This window comes from Heterocephalus glaber, unplaced genomic scaffold (genome assembly GCF_053883595.1).
Source record: "Heterocephalus glaber isolate CG9 unplaced genomic scaffold, H.glaber_assembly_v1.0 deba00001553, whole genome shotgun sequence".
In the NCBI taxonomy this organism is placed as follows: domain Eukaryota; kingdom Metazoa; phylum Chordata; class Mammalia; order Rodentia; family Bathyergidae; genus Heterocephalus; species Heterocephalus glaber.
Genome location: NW_028258344.1, coordinates 29,675,899 through 29,697,598, shown reverse-complemented (window position 1 = coordinate 29,697,598; position 21,700 = coordinate 29,675,899). Strand labels below are relative to the sequence as shown.

Sequence of the window (21,700 nt, the reverse complement as noted above, 5' to 3'; positions counted from 1 at the left end):
CAGCTAAAGGCTTAGAGTCCAAGACAATGTCCTCCTTGATTCCAGCCAGTGGCCTAGAGTCCACGACAATGTCTTATGCTTGTCCGTATTGAGGATCTGTACCTGGAAGGCCTAAAGGCCAGTGGTGGAAGACAGAAAATCTATGCTGGTGAGATGAAAGATTTGTGCCACCAGGCTGAGGGATCCACATTGGAGCCAGGAAGTGATGCTCACGGTAAAGATCAGAGCTCCCCTGATGAAAACAGCACCTTTTCCCAGTGACAGCAAGGCCCCGAGCTCCTCCTCCAATGAGAGCAGCCTAGTTCACATCAGGAAAACCATCCACAGCAAGCTTCTCCTAGAAAATCAACAGGCCAAGATCTTCCCCTCCAGTTCTCTTTTTATGGCTATTGGTAACAGTCTTTAACTGGATCCTCCATGCCCAGACCATGCTGATTCAATTCAGCTGGGCATTACAAGTTGATCATTAGTCAATCCACCACAGCCACCATTCAATAACATCAAGGGCACCTTCCCCTCTCTATGTCAGTAGAGGTTACCTACGGCTCAATCTTCAGTGCTGGAAAACAAAAAGAATTGAAATAAATACAAAATTTCTTTTCTGACCATAGTGGAATTAAACTAAAAATAACAGAAATATCTCTCAAATACTTGAAACATACATATTCGTAAATAATCTATAGGTCAAATTGAAAGTTTCAATGGAAGTAAAAAAACAAAACTTTAATTGCATGAAAATGAAAATTCAACATATGAAAATTTGTGACCCATAATGTGTTAGTTGATTTTTTCTCATTGCTGAGACAAAATACCAGACACCCAAAGTCAAAGGGGAAGGGGTTTATTTGGCTTACAGTTAGCAGAGGTTTCAGTCCATAATCAGCTAAGTCCAAGGCAGGGACGACAAACAGGCATGGCACAGCAGAAACAACATGGCACACACAAGGCAGCAAAGGTAACAAGAGGGAATTACTGGTGTCACCCTGATCCTTTTATCTTATTCAGACTACTTAGGGTGGGTAGCACCCACACCCTTAATCCTAGTGCCCTGGAGCCTAGCATTGCACCATGAATCAATTCCAGCTTCACACCCTCTAGATCAGTCCTATGACCACGTGAGGCTTTGGGGGACATCTAGACCCAAACCATAAAATATAGTTAAAAATATTACTAAGAAGGTCATTTTTGCACAAAATCTTTACATTTGAAAAGAAAATTCTCATTGGGCTCAGTGGCATATTATTATTAGCCATTAGGGAAGTACAAATTAACATTTCTACACATCTATTAGTTCAGATCTTTTAAAAATAATGACATTATTAAATGGTATACATAAAATGGTGCAGCCACTTTGAAAAATTATTTGGCAGTTTTCTAAAAAGTTAAACATGCATTTATGATATGACCCTGTCAACATTTATCCTAGAGAAATGGAAACTTAAATCTACATAAAATAAGCATACAATTGTTTAGAAAAACATTTTGGAAACAACCAAAATGTCCCTCTATAGATTAATAGTTAAATAATTTCTATGGAATACCCTCATGGATTACCATCAATATCATGGAATACTACTCAGCAAAAAAAGGAACCACTGATAAACATAAAGCTTGTATAGATCTCAAAGGCGTTATGCTAAGTAAAAAAAACCCTGATCTCAATAATTTACATACTGTATGATCCCACTTATATATTTATATAATATTATCTAAATGGCACAATTATAGATATGGAAAACTGATTAGTCATTACCAGGTGTCAGGAAGAGGGAACAGAGAGACAGTGGGCATGACTGTAAAGGTAGCACAAAGGAAGGACATTACCTAAAGTAATAGTTATGTATTTGGGCTGAAATGGTGGCTACATGAACCTACTTTATGATTAAGTTATTTAGAACTATATGCACACATTGTACCAGTGTTAAAAACCCTACACTAAAGTTGGCTAAAGTGAAACCACTGAGGTGGATTGAGTGAAAGTTACATGTGGCCTCTGAATAATCTTTGCTACCCTTTGTGAATCTATAATTATTTCAAAATAAAAAGATTTTAGAACCTGGCTAAACTAGATCCAGCAAAATGTTAGAAATAAACTGAATTCATTTCTTTTTTTCATTCTTCATTGGCTTAACAAATTTGTTTTAGGAATTAGACTGGAGAATGTGGGTGGTCAGTGATTATCCAGGTAGACCTCTTCAGTCAATCAAGTGTGACTCCAGAAGTTAACCCAGAAGAAATGTTCAAAGAAAATATTATTGAAATCTTTAATTTTAAATAATCATTAGTAGAAGTAAATTTTTATCTCCAAGCTGTGAATCATTTAAAGAAAAAGCAGTCAGTCCTCTGCATTCTTATTTAATCCTGTTTTCTACCAATGGCTTGCTGCCCAAAGTTGGTAGGAGTACTTTAATATTTCCAAAGGTTGTGGAGAGATTAAAGGTTTACTTGAGCATCCCTCATTTCCTTCTAATTCCTATGTTTTAGAGTAGTGGTTCATTCAGCTTTCACCGTTGGTTAAAGTTTTGTGACTATGATGGTTGATCTCTGTATCTAGGTGTCTGGAAATACACCAAAATGGTATCCTCCTCTACGGTTTGAATCTTCTGCCTTCTCAGGACTTTGACTTCCCTTAGCATGGACTCAGACTCCAGAAGAAACAACAGTGCAGCAATATCTAAAAAGTGTCATCAAGGAAACCACTGTGGATAATCAAAGATAGGAATGGGTAAGGCTCATGGTGAAAGTGGCAATTTGAGCTGAGTCTTGAAAAAAAACTGTCTTGGAAAGAACAGAAGTAAAAGTATGGAGACAGAAAATAATAGACTGTGTACTGAAATAGGCATCATGCCCAATGTGGCTATAAGACGTCTGTAATGTCATGAGAGAATGGCTAAGGTCACCAAAGAAAGTATGCCATGCAGGAGACAAAAGGAAAATTGACATAGGGCTAAGGGCTAACAATATGCTTTCTCTTAGGGGACAGGTGAGAGAAGACCCAGACAAGAAGCTAGAAAATTGTTCCGAGTGAACCAGCCCATTTCCAGGAAGGAAAGGCTGGTCCAATGAGACTCACAACACAGAGAAGCTAGAAAGGGTAAATGGAAAGAAGGCATTTTTGCGCTGTTCTGAAGTTACTAGTGATTGTTGAGGAGGACAGAGAAGGAAACCACATTGCATGGATTGCATGGTAGAAAGAGGGAACTCTTTTTGTGACATTTGTAATGAAAGAAAGGCATGATAGGATGGTAATGTGAGAACAGAGCAGAATGAAGAAAACTTTCACAGTGACAGTAAATCTTGCTGTCTGCAATCGGAGTCAATTTCCTGTTGTTCCCTGTCTAGGTGAGGTAGAGTGGGAGTCAACATCACTCTCTCTAAAGATATATTTAGAGAAGTTATTACCAGGAACAGTTCCTTTCCCAATGCTGGTATTTCGGATTTCAGTAACCATGAACCTGGGAAAGAGCTGCAGTTGAGAAAATGTCAGTGTTAACTGTGGGTCTAGGCAGCGCTTTTAGTTTGAAAAGAAATGCTTCTTGTGTAAAGATAATTTAAAGACAGTTTGGATTGAGATACATAAAAAGCATTTATTTTACTTTCTCTTAGGTTCAGGCTCCAAGGATAAATGATAATGGTGTCTTATTATTTTTTATTAAAGTTCTAAGCCTTATTTCTTCTTACAAGTTTAATTGCCTATGAGTAAAAATGAAGTTATTAGAAAGACACAGATAATCTAAATAGATTCCCCTGTTGCTCCCAATCCTTACATTAATAGTAACATTAATAATAATAACAATTTATTAAATATCTACCATTTTCCAAGGATATTAGTTACATAATGTCCAATCTTATGAGAGCAAGGTAGATATTATTGCTCTCCTTTCACGTTAAGGCAATTGAAGCTTATAGAATTCAATTAAATTGCTCCAGCTCACACTGCCAGTGAGTTACAGAGATCAGAAATTTTCTGTTCTCATTGTCTACATTGCTCATATTTTTAACATCAAAAATTAAGACCCACAATATAATGACATCATGTTGAGTTTGCTTTTTAATTTCATGAAATTTTCAATGTCATAAAACTCTATGTGTCCATAACGTTATTTCCTTTACATTACAAAACACATCCTTTCAAAAACTCCTAACTAATAAGCACTACTTATTTTGTCCATAGTTTCTCTTTCTTCTTTTCTTATTTTGGGAAACTGAAGAACCCCAGTTGATTCCAAAATAGGTAAGTTTCCTTAATGACCTGGTGTGTCAGTCAGCTTTTGTTGCTGTGACAAAATACCTTATAAAGTCAACTTAAAGAAGGCAAAATTTATTTTGGTTCACAGGTTTCAGAGGTTTCAGGTCAGAGCGCCATGGATCTATTGTTTCTGGTCCTGCAGTGAGGAAGAACATCATGTGGGAAGTGTGGAGTGGAGAAAAGATGCTTACTTCATGGTGCTGGCGAGCACAGTGGAGAGAGAGTGAAAGAGAGCTCGCTTTTATAAAAAAGTTTCTCCCATGAAACCCTGTAAGTCACAAATCCATAAATGGATTAATCTATTCATGAGGTCAGAGCCCTCAGGATCTAAGCACTTCCCAAAGGTTCCACTTCTGAACAATGCTTTAGGAGACATCATGCCTTCAACATGTGAGCTTTTGGGGGGTTTAAGATCCAAATCATAACATCTTTTTTTTGGTACTGGGGATTGAACTCAGGACCTTGTGTTTTCGAGGCAGACATTGGCATCACTGAGCTAATTTTTTTTTTTGAGGGGGGTTATAGTTTCTGACACTCTGGGAAGCCTCTATTCATATTTGATGGCAAATAGCTAAGAGAGAAATGAACATATCTCTCATTCATCAACTGCTTAAAAGTGCCCCAGAATTACTGAGGAATGTTTACTTTTCTTGTCCTATGTGTAGATGACAATTGTATTTACATACTTTGTACAATTACAGTTACATAGAGAGATGTACTTATCTATCATTTAAAAATATAATCAAAGGTATTTTGATGTAGAAAAGTCTTTCATCCTTAAATATGACTATATATTTTTGATGTGGAAATTTGAATAGAATTGAAACAGCATAATAAACATTTAAATGAAATTTCTGACTTCTTTTTCACAGTGGATTTTCATCAGGCTTTTCCTAAGCACCATTTAATCATGCAACCTTCTTTCAATGCTTTGGAAGGATTAATGTTTCACAGTCCTTAGCTGGACATAATAGGTATTTACCCTTATTTATTTAACTGCTTTTTTTGGTTCTTTATTATGGCAAAATATGCATGCATAAAGCTTCCCACTTTAAGTGTACACTTCTTGGCATTATATATAATCACTTGTTCAAACATCACTACCATCTACAGAATGTTTTTTATCTTCCTGAACTGAAAATTCACCGATTAACCACTAACTCATTTCTCTCTATTCTCTGTCCTTAGCAATGTTCATTTTACTTTGTCTCTATAAAACTGACATCCCCAGGTGCCTCTTATAAATGGAATCACACAATATTTATTCTTTTGTGTCTGGTTTATTTCACTTGACATAATATCTTCAAGTTTCATCCATTTAGTAGCATATGTCAAAATCTCTTTTCTTTTTTAAAGGCTGAATAATGCTACATTTCATATATCCATTTATCTGTCCATGGATAGTTATGTTGTTTCTACCTTTTGGCTCTTGTGAATAGTACTGCTACGAATAAGGGTGTATAAATATCTGTGCAAGCCCCTACTTCCATTTCTTTTGTATATATTATACTAACGAGTGGAGTTGCTGGATCATTCAATGATTCTATGTTGAATTTTTGAAGGATTTGCCATGCTTTTTTCATAAACCACACAATTTTGCATTCCCAAGAATAATGCATAAGCGTTCCAGTTTCTCTGTATCCTTGCCAGTACTTATTTTAAAAAAATAATTATCCCAATACATGTGAAAGAGAGTCAGCTCTTAAAAGAATATGAACTAAAGATTAATAAAAACTCATGCCAATGAACTCCACAGTTCAGAATGTTACTATCACTGTTATTTGCAGTGCTAGAGATTGGACCCAGGGCCTTAGGCATGCTAGGCAAATACTTTTCCACTGAGCAAATTCTTTTCACATACATGACTATTACCTCTTTAGGAAAGTTTAAGAGGTCTGAAAAAATTTATGTGAGTCTTTAATAGTTGCTATTAGTTTTATATGTTTTAAAATTATACCAAGAATAGATAATATTGGATTTTAATAATCTGGCCTCGTTAGGCACACATTAACTAGATTAAAGCAGGATTTTTTTTTTTTGGTATACAGTTTGAAAACATTTATGAATGAACAACTAATGATTAATTTCCTTCCAAGGTGATTCATATGTATAGTGTGAATATGATAGATAATAACTTTAATATAGTATAAGTGTTTTATTTGAACTTGAAATACAATATAGAGTATACTGACTAAAATGTGACTTGGATTAGTTTTATTTAAAATCCCTACTCTTAGACCAATTTGGTCACAACTTAATTTTCAAAAGTTTAAAATATACCCTCTGGTTCTGGTTCTAGATATGTTGTTTATACGTTCAGAATCTTTATCAATTGCCTACAATATGCTAGTAGACATTTTTGCAGGCACTAGAAATGTATAAGTAAAAAATAACATTAAAATTTGTTTTCATAAAATTTACACTTTAGCAGGGAAATAGAATAGTAAATATAAGTGAATTGTGTAGTACGTTTGAACATGTTCTTAGCAAGAAAAAAATCAGGATAGTAGAAATGGGGAAAAGAACAAATCATAGGTTGCTGTTTCAAATGGAGTGTCTATGAGAAGTTTCATTGGGAAGGTGACATTTGAGAAAAGACTTTAAGGAGGAAATAGGAGCCATGTGAGGTATCAGGGGAAAAGGCAGAGGGAGTGAAGGCAAAGTCCCTAAGGCAGGAATGTGCCTGGCATTTTTGAGGAATAGCAAAAAGACAAGTGTGGCTGAGGTAGAAAGAGCAAGGAATGAGAAGACAATAAGAACTGTAGTAAGGAAATAATCATGTGTGCACAAAAATTTATGTGTACTGATGTCCAGAAATGAATATTGTTGAATCAGATGATCTTTATAGGATAGAGTATCATGCAGTCCATACTTAGGAAAATATTTAATAAAATGTATGTAACTTAATGGTGACTAAGATATGTCCTATAAAACATAATATTTAAATTCAGATTAGTTAGTTAAGGAGGCTGGGTCAAGAGGGTCACAAGTTCAAGACCACCCTGGGCAACTTGGCAGAATCTGGTCTTAAAATAAAAAATAAAAAGTACTGAGGCTGTAGTTCAGTGTGAAGCCCTGGATTCAATCCCTAGTACCACAAGAACAAAAATAAAACAAAACAAAGAAATACAGATTAGAATAGATTTATCTATGGATATGTAGTCATATCAAATTTGAGAATAGTGATTTGTTTTTCAAGTTATTATAGTTAAGTTTTATTTATATTCTATTTTCTAAACAATTTACTCAGGATTTTTTTATTTTGGAAAAAAAAAATCTTTCCAATCTAGAAACACTTTCTTAAAATTTTTTTTTTTTAGGGGGGAGAGTATCCATCAACCAGTAGCATCCACCAGCAATGAGGTAGCATCTACCAAGTTTAGTGAATGATTCTGTGACAATTTAGACAATTTCAGCAATTATTCATTTCTGTTTGCTCATACTGTAGGTGAGGTACACCTCACCAACTATATGATATCAGGCTTGGGCTTGTGACTTCTTTTGGCCAATGGATATTTATAGTGATGAGGTGAGCAGAAGCCTTAAATGGACTAGGTTCTTAATTCGATGTGGCCTGGCATCTCAGTGACATTCCATGAGGTGGAAAAAATACACGTAGAACAAACCTGAACCTAACCCATGGTCCAGACCCAACGCAGAAGAGCCACCCAGCTGAACCCAATTTAAATCAGCTGAGCCGCATTTGACTTCAGATCCTTGAGCATGTGGATAAATGCTTGTTTCTATAAGCCATTGACTTTGGTTTATCTGTTACAGAGCATTATTGCAGCAGTTACAGATATATAGACAGCATGTTTTTTCTTAATAACATTGAAAAACATATCTGAAACTATAAATAAGCACAAGACTGAAAAGAAAAGATAAAAGGCATATTCATGTGGGTTTTTATTCCCAGATCAGAATCTGTACTCTGACCAGCTGACTCACTCATTGCTCCCTCAGAGGAACTGGACAGTGACGTAATTTACAAATAAATTCTGGTTGCAAGAGTGAGTTAGGTTAAGATAAAATTGTATGGAACCACTGTGGCTGCCAAGAGTAACCCGAGCAGTAGGGCTTTCAGCATTGTAGTTTGACTTCTGCCTCTGCCCAATTCTTCCTCTTTCATTTGTCCTGTGAATGTTTTGCTTGAGATCACTTCCCGTAAACTATCTTCGCATTCAAATTTGCATCTCAAGTCAATTTCCCAGGAGGCTGATTTAAGGCAGTAAATTGTATGTGGAGTTTTATCTTTATATGTCAACAATAAATAGTGAATAGATGCTCGTTTTCTACATACTCTGCCTTTGTCTCTCTGTCTTGGTCTCTTACACACACACACACACACACACACACACACACACACGCTTAGCAAATTCCTGAAATGATGTAAGAAATTGTTGCCATGGAAATTGAAATGGGAGGATTGTTAATGAGAGGATTTAGTTTTCTCTTGATGCCTTTTTAAAAAATTTTGAGTTTACATTACTTTTGTAATCAAAAAGAACTTTAGAAAAGATTTTAAAGGCAAAAATAAATATGATAAAAAAGATCCTGAAGTCTTGATTAGGAAGAGAACTACTTCAAAAGATCTACTGATTATACACCAACTAGTTTTGCCAAGGACACAGGGTTCTATTGCACAAAATTCCTTAATATTTAAGTAGTAAGTATACCTAAGTATATAACTCTAAAATACACAATCTAAGCAGTGTAAACAACAAATTTTCTTGTTCCCAAGTAATATTATTTTTATTTTAGTAACATAGGAACAATATAAAGAATTCCAATGCAAGAAGCTCAATAAATGTTAAAAATATCACGACCAATCCCACTATATATAAATAATTTAACTCTAGAAATCATTTTATGAATATATAGATGGAAGCATAGATGTATAATTTGGAGAAAGTAATTTTAATTAGATCAAATTCTAGATCAAGAACATTAAGTTAAAATGTGTTTGAGTTTAAGAGAAAAAAATTGGAGGGATATTATGTTGTAAAAAATTTTTCTAAGCTTAAGAAAAGTTATAATGAAAAGCATTAAGAAGTTGAAGTCATTCTTAAGATTTAATTCTTTCCATTTTAAATAGTATTTTATCATGTTCTGTAGGGAAATGAGGCTATTACTAACAAAAGCGAACACTTTTTGAGTGATAAAATGTGCCCAGCAGTATTCTAAATGCTGTGAGTGCATGAAATTATGTAATTATTAACCCCACCATATAGAAATATCACTTCCATTGCTTTTTGATTGAAAAAAACTAAGGCACAGAAAGTTTGCATGGTTGCCTAGGGCCACAACACTAAAGAATTCAGACCTAGGGGCAGAGCCTTGGGCCCTTGATTTCACAATGAGGTCCCCATCCCCACAGGTTAGCTGAAATTATTGTGTATGGTCAAGCTGTATATTATTTCTTTGTTTTCCCATGTCACTGTTGTTGGACCATATTAGTTCAATCTGTATTTAGGTAGATTTCATGCCCATCCTTGGTCTACTTACATGAATTTTCCACTTCTGTGTTCTGTAATTTGTTTTTGTCTTCTCTTACTGCATGATTTCTAAATTCCTGGAGCTCTTTCAGATGTGAGAAGTTTTGTTTGATGTTCTGACATCTTGGTTGAATATTTTCTTCTTGGGCCATATGCTTTTTTTCTTTTAGAAATTTCCTTTATATATTTCTCTACTGTATTTTGGACTGGATCATTCTGTGAGAAAGTAGACAGTCTTAGTTTTCTCTTCTTTACAGAGGATTTTTTTTTTTTGCCTGATGCCTAAAAAATCCCTTCTGTTCTCCTCCCATATCTTTCTTTTTCTACCTCTCCCTTCTTTCTTCTGTTGTTTCTTCTGTTGTTTTATTAAAGTATGGCTTTGTGTTGATTATTCTGTGTAAAATTATTTTTTGCAAATTTGTATGAATGTTCAGTCTGCTGGAATCATTATTTACTTGAGAGATATTTTTTGATAATAATTCTTTGGGAGCTTTTGTTGTTGGATTAATTAAGTTCACAAGTTACAGGATGACTTCTGTTGAATTGCAGGTATCTGTGTTCTATATTCATTCAATACTCACAGCCACCTTCTATTCTTTAATCTGGTAATCATTTTATTGGTGATTATTTCATTTTTCTTCTATTTTAGTAATTAATTTTAACCTGTCATTAGATATCTAATAACATAACATTAATTCTCTATATCTATAATAATGCTTTTTTGGCTTTAGTTGAAGTCTTATTGTAAGACCGGGGGCCTTACCAAACGCTCCGAGGAGCTGACTGTAGTGAAGCACACCCAGGGATCCCAGCGGTGCCTCCAGAATGTAAGACCAACAGCCTTACCAAACGCTCCGAGGAGCTGACTGCAGCGAAGAACACCCGGGAAGGAACACACCGGACAAGTTGGAAAATAAAACAGACCTTTATTAGTCTGGCCAGACGGCACTCCCAAAGCAAAATATCTTAGAGAGGCAGCTGGCTCAGAGTCCGAGGCTGTTTTTATAGGGGGTTGAGGGGAAAGTTAACATATAGAATTAAAGAAAAGGGGACAAAGGTTAGTGGTCGACTGTCATGTATTGATGGTCAGCAGACATTTGCAGCTTGTTCTAAAAATTGTGGTGTCCGGAACATCAGTTCCGGGCAAACAAGGAGTTGAGTAGTTTACTTTGGGACTTTAGGTTTGTTACAGATTTTTATCTAGTGTCCCAAAACTAACAAGCATCTTTATCCATTAACTCACATTTAATCACAATGGGGCTGGAGAAAAGGAACAAAGGTTATGCAGTCCCACATTATAATCATTTATTTCTTCATCTTCTTTCATTATTTTTAGCTCTTATTTTATTTACTAATAGATTGTCTTTCCATTCCTTTCCACCTTATTTTTGCTTGTATTATACAAAACTTATCTTTGGTCTAATATAATTATTTATTGATTCTTATTTCACTATGCCTATAAGGAAGTGGATTTCTTTTCTTTCTTTTCTATGACATGATAGGAGGAAAGGATTGCTCAGAGGAAATGGTGTTTTGTATTTGTAACGGTATCTAGGCTCTGCTGTCATGTCTCAAATTTTCTTAATGTTCTGTATTGAGACTATCTAATATGGAAAGTTATCTTCTGTAACAAGTAATTTTCAAACCTTGGAGATTTTATACAATAAAAGATTATCTTGGAGATTTAATACAACAAAAGGTTATTGTAGATGGGCATGGTGGTGCATGCCTGTATTCTGAGCTACTCAGGAGGGTGAAGTAGGAGGATCACAGATTCAAGGCCAGCCTGGGCAACTTAATGAAATTCCATCTCAAAATAAAAAAATAAGAAAAGGCTACAGGGATAGCTCAGTGGTAGAGCATCCCTGGGTTTGATCCCCAGTACTAGAAAAAAAATGTTTATTGTAGTTCACCTATGTTATAGTCCAATGAAGGTACTGTAGGGAATAGGTTTAGTCATTTAGGAACTAAATACCTTCTCTTTTGTGAGGCTACCATCTTCAACACATGGCCTCCAAAGTCACTATGGAAAGGAAAGACAACATGGAAGACCTAGCACGGATCTGGAAGCGGCATTTGTAACTTTTGCCGTATTCTATTTGCTGAAATTCAGTTTCATGGCCCTAGTGTACTTCTAAAGTAGGTTGGAGATGTAGAAAAAAAGTGTGCTCATGAGGAAAACTATATGAATTTGGTAAGCACATAACATTGTTTCTATCACAGGTTTACTCCCTGCTTTGGTGCTTACAATGCAATTGTGAAGAGTGAGTCCCCTCCGGCTTCAAATTAGTTCTCTAGTTCAGAGTGGCTCATTGAGTCTGAGTTGATCTCATGGTGACTGTCCTGAACTGAACCAGTTTCTCCCATTACTCTCTGCTAAGACAAAATGACTCACTTGGTTTTAATTGAAAAGCTAAGTATTGGAGTATTAGAGAGATTTCTCCGGAATTTGTCTGACTCAACATTATAGAATGGTAAAGCCTAACATTTCAAGTGCTGCTGCTGTACCTTTGAGTCTCATATGATGCTAAAGGCCTTATTGTGAGTTTGTCCTGATCAGATATGCCCCGACTTATCAGGAGAGTCTGCTCACCTCACCAGTTCTCTTCTTAGCTAGACCAGCTGCATCTTTCCCTGTCCTTGCCTTAGTGAGTTTTCCCTCATTGTCAGCCTGCAGCATTATTCTGACAAACCAATCACCTCCTCCAATGGGAACAGAAAACCCAGCCTCTTGTCACTACAAAACACTACCTCTTGTTCTCATCTGTTCAGTGTTGGGTGTCACATGTTTGACCATCTTGTATGATTCAGGGTGAGGGGTCCTCACTTCTCCAACAGAGTAAATGGCAGATGATCAGAGTAGCTAGAGGTTTAGGAGGCCTACCCCAGGGCATTGCCTAAGTTTGTTCTAGAATTTTGCAGGGTTTATTTAGTTTTGGCTCACAAAAAGGGTTTAATAAGGAAATGTTTGGCTATTATAAGGTCATTGGTAAGGGCAAGACTGGTATTAAAAAAAAGCACACAGGGAAATCTGAAACATCTTTCATGGCGAACCTCTCTCCAGAGGTCTCACTTCTTGGATCTCCAGAAGTTCCTGCTCCTGTTTCCCATCTAGTTTTCAATCCTCTTTTTTCTTGGCTGCTCATCCACTCAGCCTCCCTAGCAAGCCTGTCTGCCTCAAGGCCTCAGCTAGTCTCTCTCTGGCTTGCTTCACTTTCTGAATCTGTCTCTGGATGACTGCAGGAGTGACCTGATGGTTCTAAGAGGGTGGTAAAGGTTGAAAAGCTCATGAGGTCTTCTCTTTCCAAAATGAAGACAGTCTGTGGGTGGGCTTCTGAGAAGCGTGCAAATTCTGAACCCTGGTCTGGCCCAGGGAATCACTTTGATTTCCTAAAGTCATTATTTTATAGGCATTTGCAAAATCCAATTGGCTTTAAAGTTCGCCCTCCCTGCTTTGTTGCTTGGGCTTCTGGCTTCTTCAGCTTCTCTGCTTATGCACCACACCTGACCTTGTTGTCAGAGTGGGAAGTGCTTTTAGTCACTGGCCTCAGGAAGATGTAGCTGTTCAGTCTCACAGGAAGTGCAGAGCCTACACTAGCTCTCTATGTGGCCTTGGGGGCATGGACTGATGGTTTCCTCTGTAAATCCTGAGGGGTATCATATTTCTTTTGAGTTTTCCCACAAAAGGCTGGTTTAAAATGGGTTTGTTGCTGGCTTCCACATGGTTCATGTTTGTCTTGCTGGCTCCACTCCTGAGATGCAGACAGGCTGTGGGTTTCTACAAAATGCAGCTTTTGCAGGTTCTTTTTCTCACTATTTTGGTTAAAAATATATTGGGAGTACCATTTCATTGTTTGGTTTATTTATTTGTTTTGGTTATATTGCTTAAATGTTGTAGAGAAATAGTTTTGAGATAACTTTGTTTTGTTTCAAAATTCTTTTTCTTTTTTTGGAACCAGGGATCAATCTTGGGACCTTGCACTTGCAAGGCAGGCAGCAGAACCACTGAGCTAAATCCCTGGTCCTGTTTCAAAATTCTTTACAGACAGTGATCCTCTAGAAAAGTATAGAGGGACAATGTGTATGAGTGTTTAGGAGTAGCTGGCATAAGTATCATCACTGGACATGAATGATAAATAAGACAGAAAATTTTAGATAACTGTATAGTGGCATTTGTATTAGTCAGTTTTCCCATCACTGGGACAAAATACCTAACACCCAAACTTTTAAAAGAAGAGATTTAGTTTGACTCATGGTTTTGGAGTTTCAATTCATGGTCAGCTTCAAGGCAGAAACAGCGTGGTGGAAGCGGGCTTGTGGAGGAAAGATGCTTACCTCATGACAACCAAGGAGCAAAGAGTGAAGGTTAGTGGAGATATAACCTCCTAAGGCAAGGCCCCAGTAACCCACCTCTTCGGACCAGGCCCCACACCCTACCAGCACATTTAGCTAGGAGCTCATTAATGGATCAATCAATCAACTGACAAGTATGGATAACAGTGCTACTATTATCCAATCACGTTCCAAAAGTCCACTTTTAAATACATGAGACATTTGGGGGACATTTTAGCTCCAAAGCATAACAGCATTTAAAAGGGAACAAAACCAACTCATACACTTTAAAAAAATGAATCCAGTAAAGCCTTTAAAATGCTTACAACCGTTTGATGTCATTTTAATTTCATCATGGTAAAAATTCTTTTTATGAGAGGCCAATATATTCGCACCATCAAAGTCAAACTGGAACCTCTGAATTTCTTAGCAAATGCATCCCCAAGGACACTTGTATTTTAGGACCTAACTCTCTAGTTTTTTTTTTAGACAGGGTCTTGCTATATTGTTCATGCTGGCTTTGAATTCACTACATAATCCAGGTTGGCCTCAAACTCACCACGATCCTCCTGTCTCAGCCTCCGGAGTGCTGGGATTACATGCATGTGCCACCACACCTGGCTTTCAACTAACTCTACTTTTAAAGATTTTAAAACATTACTTTAGAGTGACTTATATTTTGCTGCTACAATATTCTTTTGGTTCTATCTCCATATGCCTCTGTGTAAGAAACAAAGACTTTCATCATTAGTGCATTTTATCTCTGCAGACATCCCTTAAGTTTGCAATTACAAGCACCACTATCTTTTCACTTATAAGCACAATGTTAGTCCACATGTCCAATCTTGAACTTGACAAGTTATCCTCTCTTCTATTCTGCCTTGCTGTTTTTCTCTCTCCTCCTCTACTTTGCTTCCTTCATTTTCAGCAGTTTACTTTGTGCTTTCCCGCTATGATTCTAATTGTACCACATGATCAATAAGTCTTACAAAATATTTACATATTTATTCATTTGACAAATGTTTCTTGATTATTTATGATGCTAGAAACCAAGGCAGAAACTAAATTTACAAAGATGAAAACAATAGAACCAATTTTTAAAATGTTCAAAATAGGGGCTGGGGATTTAGCTCAGTGATTCTGCCACCTGGCTCACAAGCTCAAGGTTCTGAGTTTGATCCCCGGTACCAAAAAGAAAAAAAAAGCTTAAAATGTAGTAGAGGAGACAACACAATATAAAAATGTAATGCAATAGTAGATACAGTCAAATATTTAATTTTGTTATTATTTACTATTATCTTCCTTTTTTATTAGTGTATGTTTGTGATACATAATGAATATATTCATTGGGGTATTTGTACATACACATATCATATCTTGATCCTTTTTACTTTCCCTTCCATCTCCCCCATCCCCAGATTGTTGGGAGCAATGCTACATAATTTTAGGGAAAAATCATTTGGTTAGCCTAGTTCTCCTGCCTACAGCCCAGCTATGGAATTCCGAGACATAATTCCATTTTGGTCTCCAGTCACAACTGAGACCTCGGTGATCCCGGGAATCTGTAATCTCCAAGACCAGACCACACCTGTGGGAGACACCCTAGGAGGAACCAAATCATCATCTGCATAGTTCCTCATTGTTCTTAGATTTCTGCTGCCCCCCGGGTCTTTCGTTACACCTCATTTATCCCGATGTGAAGTACTGAACTCTGCATTTCACTTGTTACATTTGTTTCTCCCGATGTACTGAATAAAAGGTGCTGCAAGCTAGGGGGTCTTTGTCTTTGCCACCCAGAGCAGCACTGATCAGACCCAAAGCTCAGCTTCTTCTCAGTCTCATTTTTCTACCTTTCCTGTAATTCGCGGTGGGCTGCCCTGGCTAGCAGGAGACTAGGACATACTGCAGAGGTTCTGGTAACGTCCCCTTCTCCTGTTCCCTACACCAGATCCCCTTTCCAACTCCACAAACTCTATCTCCATGTTTTCTATCATCTTTTAATTTTACTCTTTAAATTATATATAGTTTGGTTTTCTCATAAAGAGAAACCATGTGATATTTAACCTTCTATGTCTGACTTATTTCATTTAGCATTCTGGACTCAAGATGCCTCATTTTCCCTAAAAATGACTCAAATGTATCCTTCTTTGAAGCTGAGATGTACTGTATTGTGTATGTGTAACACATTTTCTGTATCCATTCATCTATTAAACGGCATAGAGGCCACTTCCATAACTCAGCAATTATGAATTGTGCTGCTGTAAACATGGGTATGCACGTATCACTGTGGTGACGTCTTTAACTCTTTTGGAAAAATACCCAGAAGTATAGCTGAGTTAAATGGAATTTTTTAAAAAAATTCTTTTATTGGTATATTTTAGGTATACAATACATTTACATTTCTCATTGGGAACTTATACCTTTACATGATGCATCTTGGTTCTTATTTTTCCCCACTCCCAGCCCTCCCTTCACCCCCTCCACCCTTCCCTATTTACATACACTTTGTTTCCATTTCTCATGATTTTTCATTTCCCTTCTTTCCTTTCCCCTGCCCCTCCCACTTCCCCTACCCCTTTGCAACTTTTCTTCCTATTTCGCATTATCAATTATTCATCTTAATCATTGGTACATTTTAGGTATACAATATAATGGCATTCATCATTGGAAATTTGCACCTTTACATAATCTCTCTTGGTTCTTATTTATTCCCCTTTCCCCTGCCTGCCCTTCAACCCCTCCATCCCTCTCAAGACTTTGTTTCCATTTTTCCATTTTCTCATATTCCATTCCCTTCTTTCCTTTCTGCTACCTCTCCCACTTCCCCCACCCGTTGGCCCCTTTTCTTCCTATTTCACATTTTCTATTATACCTTTTAGTCCTTATTTACACTTTCAGTTCTCACACTAGAGAAACTATTTGGTATTTACACGTGTGTCCTATTTATTTCACTTAAGAGTATCACCTCAATGTGCATCCATTTAACTATAAATGTCTCTAATTTCTCATTTTTTATGGCTGAGTAGTACTCCATTTTATAAAAAAACCACATTTTCTTTATCCAGTCTCCAGTTGATGGGCACTTGGGCTGTTTCCAAGTTTTAGCTTTCACAAACTGTGTTGCTATGAACACGGGTGCACATATATCACTGTGGTATGATTCTTTGAATTCTTTGGGGAAGATTCCCAGCAGTGGAATAGCGGGGTCAAATGGGACTTCCAGTCCTAGTTCTCTGAGGTATCTCCATACTGATTTCCACAGTGCTTGCACCAGTCTACACTCCCACCAGCAGTGGAGCAGGGTTCCTCTTTTCCCCCAGCACTGCCAGCATTTGTTATTGGTTGATTTCATGATAGCAGCCATTCTTTCTGGGGTGAGGTGGAATCTCAGCATTGTTTTCATTTGCATCTTTCGAATGACCAGTGATGTTGAACATTTTTTCATATGTTTATTTGCTATTCCTACTTCTTTGTGTGAGAGATGTCTGTTCATTTCAGATGCCCATTTTTGGATTGGGACTTTAAATTTGGGAGATCTGATCTTTTTAAGTTCTTTATAGATTTGAGATAGTAGGCCTTTGTCTGAGAAACAGCAGGCAAACATTGTGGGTTGTCTCTTCACACTGCTGGTGGTTTCTCTTGTTGTGCAGAAGCTTTTTTAATAAGAAGAGATCCCACTTGTTGATTGTTTGTGCTAGTTCATGGGCAACTGAGGTTTTGTTCATAAAATCTTTTCCTACACCAATGTCTTCAAGAGTTCTACCTAACCTCTGTTCCAGCTGGTTCAGCATTTTTATTTTAATATTTAGATCTTTAATCCATTTGGATTTTAGTTTAGTGCATGGTGAGAGATATAGGTCTAGTTTTAATCTTTGGCAAGTTGAAAGCCAAATTTTCCAGCACCATTTATTAAAGAGGCTATCATTCCTCCAGTGAGAGTGTTTGGCACCTTTGTCAAAGATGAGATGGCTGAGTGTGTCTGGAGTTGTTCCTGCATTTTCTAATCTGTTCCACTGGTCCTCTGGTCTGTTTCTTTGCCAGTACCATGCTGTTTTTATCACAGTAGCTTTGTAGTAGAGTTTCAAGTTGGGGATTGTGATATCCCCTGCCATGTCTGTGTTACCTAGAATTGCTTTTGCTATTCTGGGTCTCTTCTTGTTCCAAATGAATTTTTGGATTGTTTTCTCAAGGTCCGTGAAGTATGCTGCTGGGATCTCAATTGGAATTGCACTGAATCTATATAGGAGTTTTGGAAGTACAGCTATTTTCACTATATTGATCCTTCCTACCCAGGAGCAGGGGATGTCTGTCCATTTTCTGATATCATCTTTAATCTCCCTTTTCAGAGTGCTATAGTTTTCAGAGAAGACGTCTTTGATTTCTTTTGTTAGGATGATTCCTAAGTATTTCAGTTTTTTGGATGCTATTGTGAAAGGAATTGTTTGCCTTATTTCTCTCTCAGTGAGTCTGTTGTTCCTTTGGAGGAAAGCTATTGATTTTTGCGTGTTGACCTTGTGTCCAGCTACTCTACTGTATTTGGTTATTAAGTCTAGAAGACTTTTGGTGGAGTTCTTGGGGGTCTCCTATAAAGAGTATCATGTCATCTGCAAATAATGACAATTTGACTTCTTCATTTAGTATCTTTATTCCTCTTATATATTTCTCTTGTCTAATTGCTGTGGCTAATGTTTCCAAAACTATATTGAACAAGAGTGGTGATAGTGGACTTCCTTGACTTGTTCCTGATTTTAGCATGAAGGATTTCAGGTTTTGATACTAGCTGTTGGTTTTTCATAGATGGCTTTTATCAGATTGAGATAGAGATCATCTATTTCAATTTTTTGTAGGGTTTTTATCATAAATGCATGATGGATATTGTCAAATGCTTTTTCTCCATCTATGGAGATAATCATATGGTTTTCATCCTTGAGGCTATTGATAAAGTGTATTACATTGATTGATTTACATATGTTGAACCATCCCTGCATCCCTGGGATGAATCCCACTTGATCAGGGTGTATGATCTTAATGATCTGCATTCTATTTACCAGTATCTTATTAAGGATTTTTGCATCTATGTTCATTAGTGAGATTGGCCTATAGTTCTCTTTTTCAGTTGGGTCTTTCTCTGCTTTGGGGATCAAGGTGAGGCTTGCTTCCAGGAATGAATTCAGGAGTATTGCTTCTCTTTCAATTTCATTAAAGAGTTTAAACAATAGTGGCAGTAGTTCTTCTCTAAATGTCTTGTAGAATTCAGCAGTGAATCCATCAGGACCTGGACTTTTCTTAGTTGGTAAGTTTTTAATTCAGTTTTGAATTTCATTGGTTGATATTAGGTTGTTTAGAATTTTTAGGTCTTTTTTGTTCCACTTCGGTAATTCATATGTGTCTAGGAATCGGTCCATTTCTTCTGTGTTTTCCATCTTATAGGTTCTTGAAGTAGGTATTGATGATCCTCTGGATTTCTGCTGGGTCTGTTGTAATTTCACCCTTTTCATTCCTAATTGGATGGATTTTGGCCTTTCCTTTCCTTTTTCTGATAAGGTTGTCTAAGGGTTTGTCAATTTTGTTTATTCTTTTGAAGAACCAACTCTTGGTTTCATTAATATTATCTATTCTTCTCTTAGTCTCCATTGAATTGATTTCTCCTCTGATCTTTATAATTTCCTCCCTTGTGTGAGCTTTGGGTTTGTCCTGATCTTTTTCTAAAAGCTTGAAGTTCAGCATCAGGTTGTTTAATTGGGCTTGTTCTGTTTTCCTAATATGTGTATTCACTGTTATGAATTTCCCTCATAAGACTGCTTTCATTGTGTCCCATAGATGCCGATATGTTATATTGTCATTGTCATTTAATTGAAGGAACTGTCTGATTTCTTCTTTAATTTCCTCTGTGACCCATTGGTTATTCAGAAGTGTGTTGTTCAATTGCCACGTGTTTATGAAATTCTTGCGGCTTCTTTTGGTATTGATCTCCAATTTCACCGCACTATGGTCTGATAATATAAAAGGGATAAATTCAATTTCTTTGCACTTACTTAAACATGTTGTATGAGTGAGTATATGGTCTATTTTGGAGAACAACCTGTGTGCAGCTGAAAAGAATGTGTATTCTGATTTTGTGGGGTGGAACACTCTCTAAACATCTGTTAAGCTCATTTGTTCAAGAGTTTGATTGAGTTCTAGTATTTCATTACTTATTTTTTGTCTAGTTGATCTATCTATTTGTGACAGTGGGGTATTGAGGTCCCCCACTATTATTATATTAATGCATATGTGACTTTTCATGTCTGTTAGTATTTTTTTTTCCTCATTAACTTTATTGATACTTTTTAGGTATAAAATACAGTTACATTCATCATTGGGATCTTGTACCATTACATGAGTCTCTTGGTTCTTATTTTTTTTCTCTTTCCCTTGCCTTCCCTTCACCCCCTCCACCCTTCCCTATTTGCAAAGAACTTGTTTTGATTTTTTTCCCCTTCTCATACTTTTTCCTTTCCCTTTTTTCCCTTCCCCTACCCCTCCCAATTTCCCTGCTCTTTTAGACCTTTTCTTCCTGTTACACAATATCAGTTATACATTTTTTGAATTACAATATTAAGATCTAGGAGACATTACCACATATTTTACAGAATTTAAAAGGATATAGAAAGCATATTATAAAAATCTTTTTTGAAATAAATTTGACAACTTATAAGAAGTACTTTGGAAGACAAATTAATGAAACTATCTCTGGAGGAAATATAAAATTTGAATGGTACCTATTAAAGAAAGTATATCCCTAGCTTGAAAACCTACCTATATGACAACAGCAGGCTCATAAACATTTTAACTGATAAATTATATCAAACAATTAAAACAGAAAAAAGAAGGAACACTTCTCCCCTCATTTTAGGAACTCAACATTGTGCTAATCCTAAAACTGCATAAAGATAATAGAAGAAAAAAGTATAAATATAGATAGAAATTTGTTTAACAAAACAAACTATTGGAAGTCAGATCTGGCAGGATATAGAAAGTGGTTTTGTTATAGGGATGGCAGTGTTGGTGCAGCATTGGAAGATCCACCCTCAAAAGTCATCATTTCAACAGAGGAAAGGAAAAAGCCATATGATCCTGTCAGTAGTTGGAGAAAAAGTATTGGACTAAATTCTATAGCTGTTCATGGTAAAAGCTACCAGGTGACTAGAAGTAGAACAGAAACTTCTCAACAGATTAAAGAGATGTACTCCATACTTCTAGCGAGAACACCTTATATGAATGGAGAAGATACAATGCTTTCTTCTTAAGGTGGGGAACAAGGGAAGATATGCTTACTCGTTATCTGTCCATTAAACTTTGAAATCTAGTCCCCACCAAAATAGTCTGGCAATAAAATGACACAACTAGGATAGGATTGGCACAGCAGAAGCAAAATCTTTATGTGTAGATGAAATGATCATCTACAGGAAAAATACTAAGAAATCTCCAGGAGCCCCTAGAACTTGTACTTGAATTTAGCAGGATTAGAAAACACAAGGTAAATATAAAAATTCAGGTCTGTGTATACTTGCTATAAATGAAGAATTGGATATTGAAATTTAAAAGTTATGTAGGAGTACAAAGGACCTAGAAAAGTTAAAAA

At 36.5% G+C, this 21,700-nt stretch overlaps 1 long non-coding RNA gene across 3 annotated transcripts in view; it reads left to right on the top strand.

The window, feature by feature from the left end:
• Nucleotides 1-2,395: 2,395 nt before the first annotated feature.
• LOC147824182 (uncharacterized) overlaps nt 2,396-21,700 on the top strand; it is a 32,655-nt gene continuing 13,350 nt past the window's right edge. Inside the window, exons 1-4 of one of the 3 annotated variants that reach the window (XR_015442763.1) lie at nt 2,396-2,725; nt 4,175-4,234; nt 4,338-4,519; nt 5,122-5,223. This is a non-coding gene — a long non-coding RNA (uncharacterized LOC147824182). The remainder of the gene's footprint in view (nt 2,726-4,174; nt 4,235-4,337; nt 4,520-5,121; nt 5,224-21,700) is intronic. The other 2 variants (XR_015442761.1, XR_015442762.1) reach the window with 2 other exon arrangements.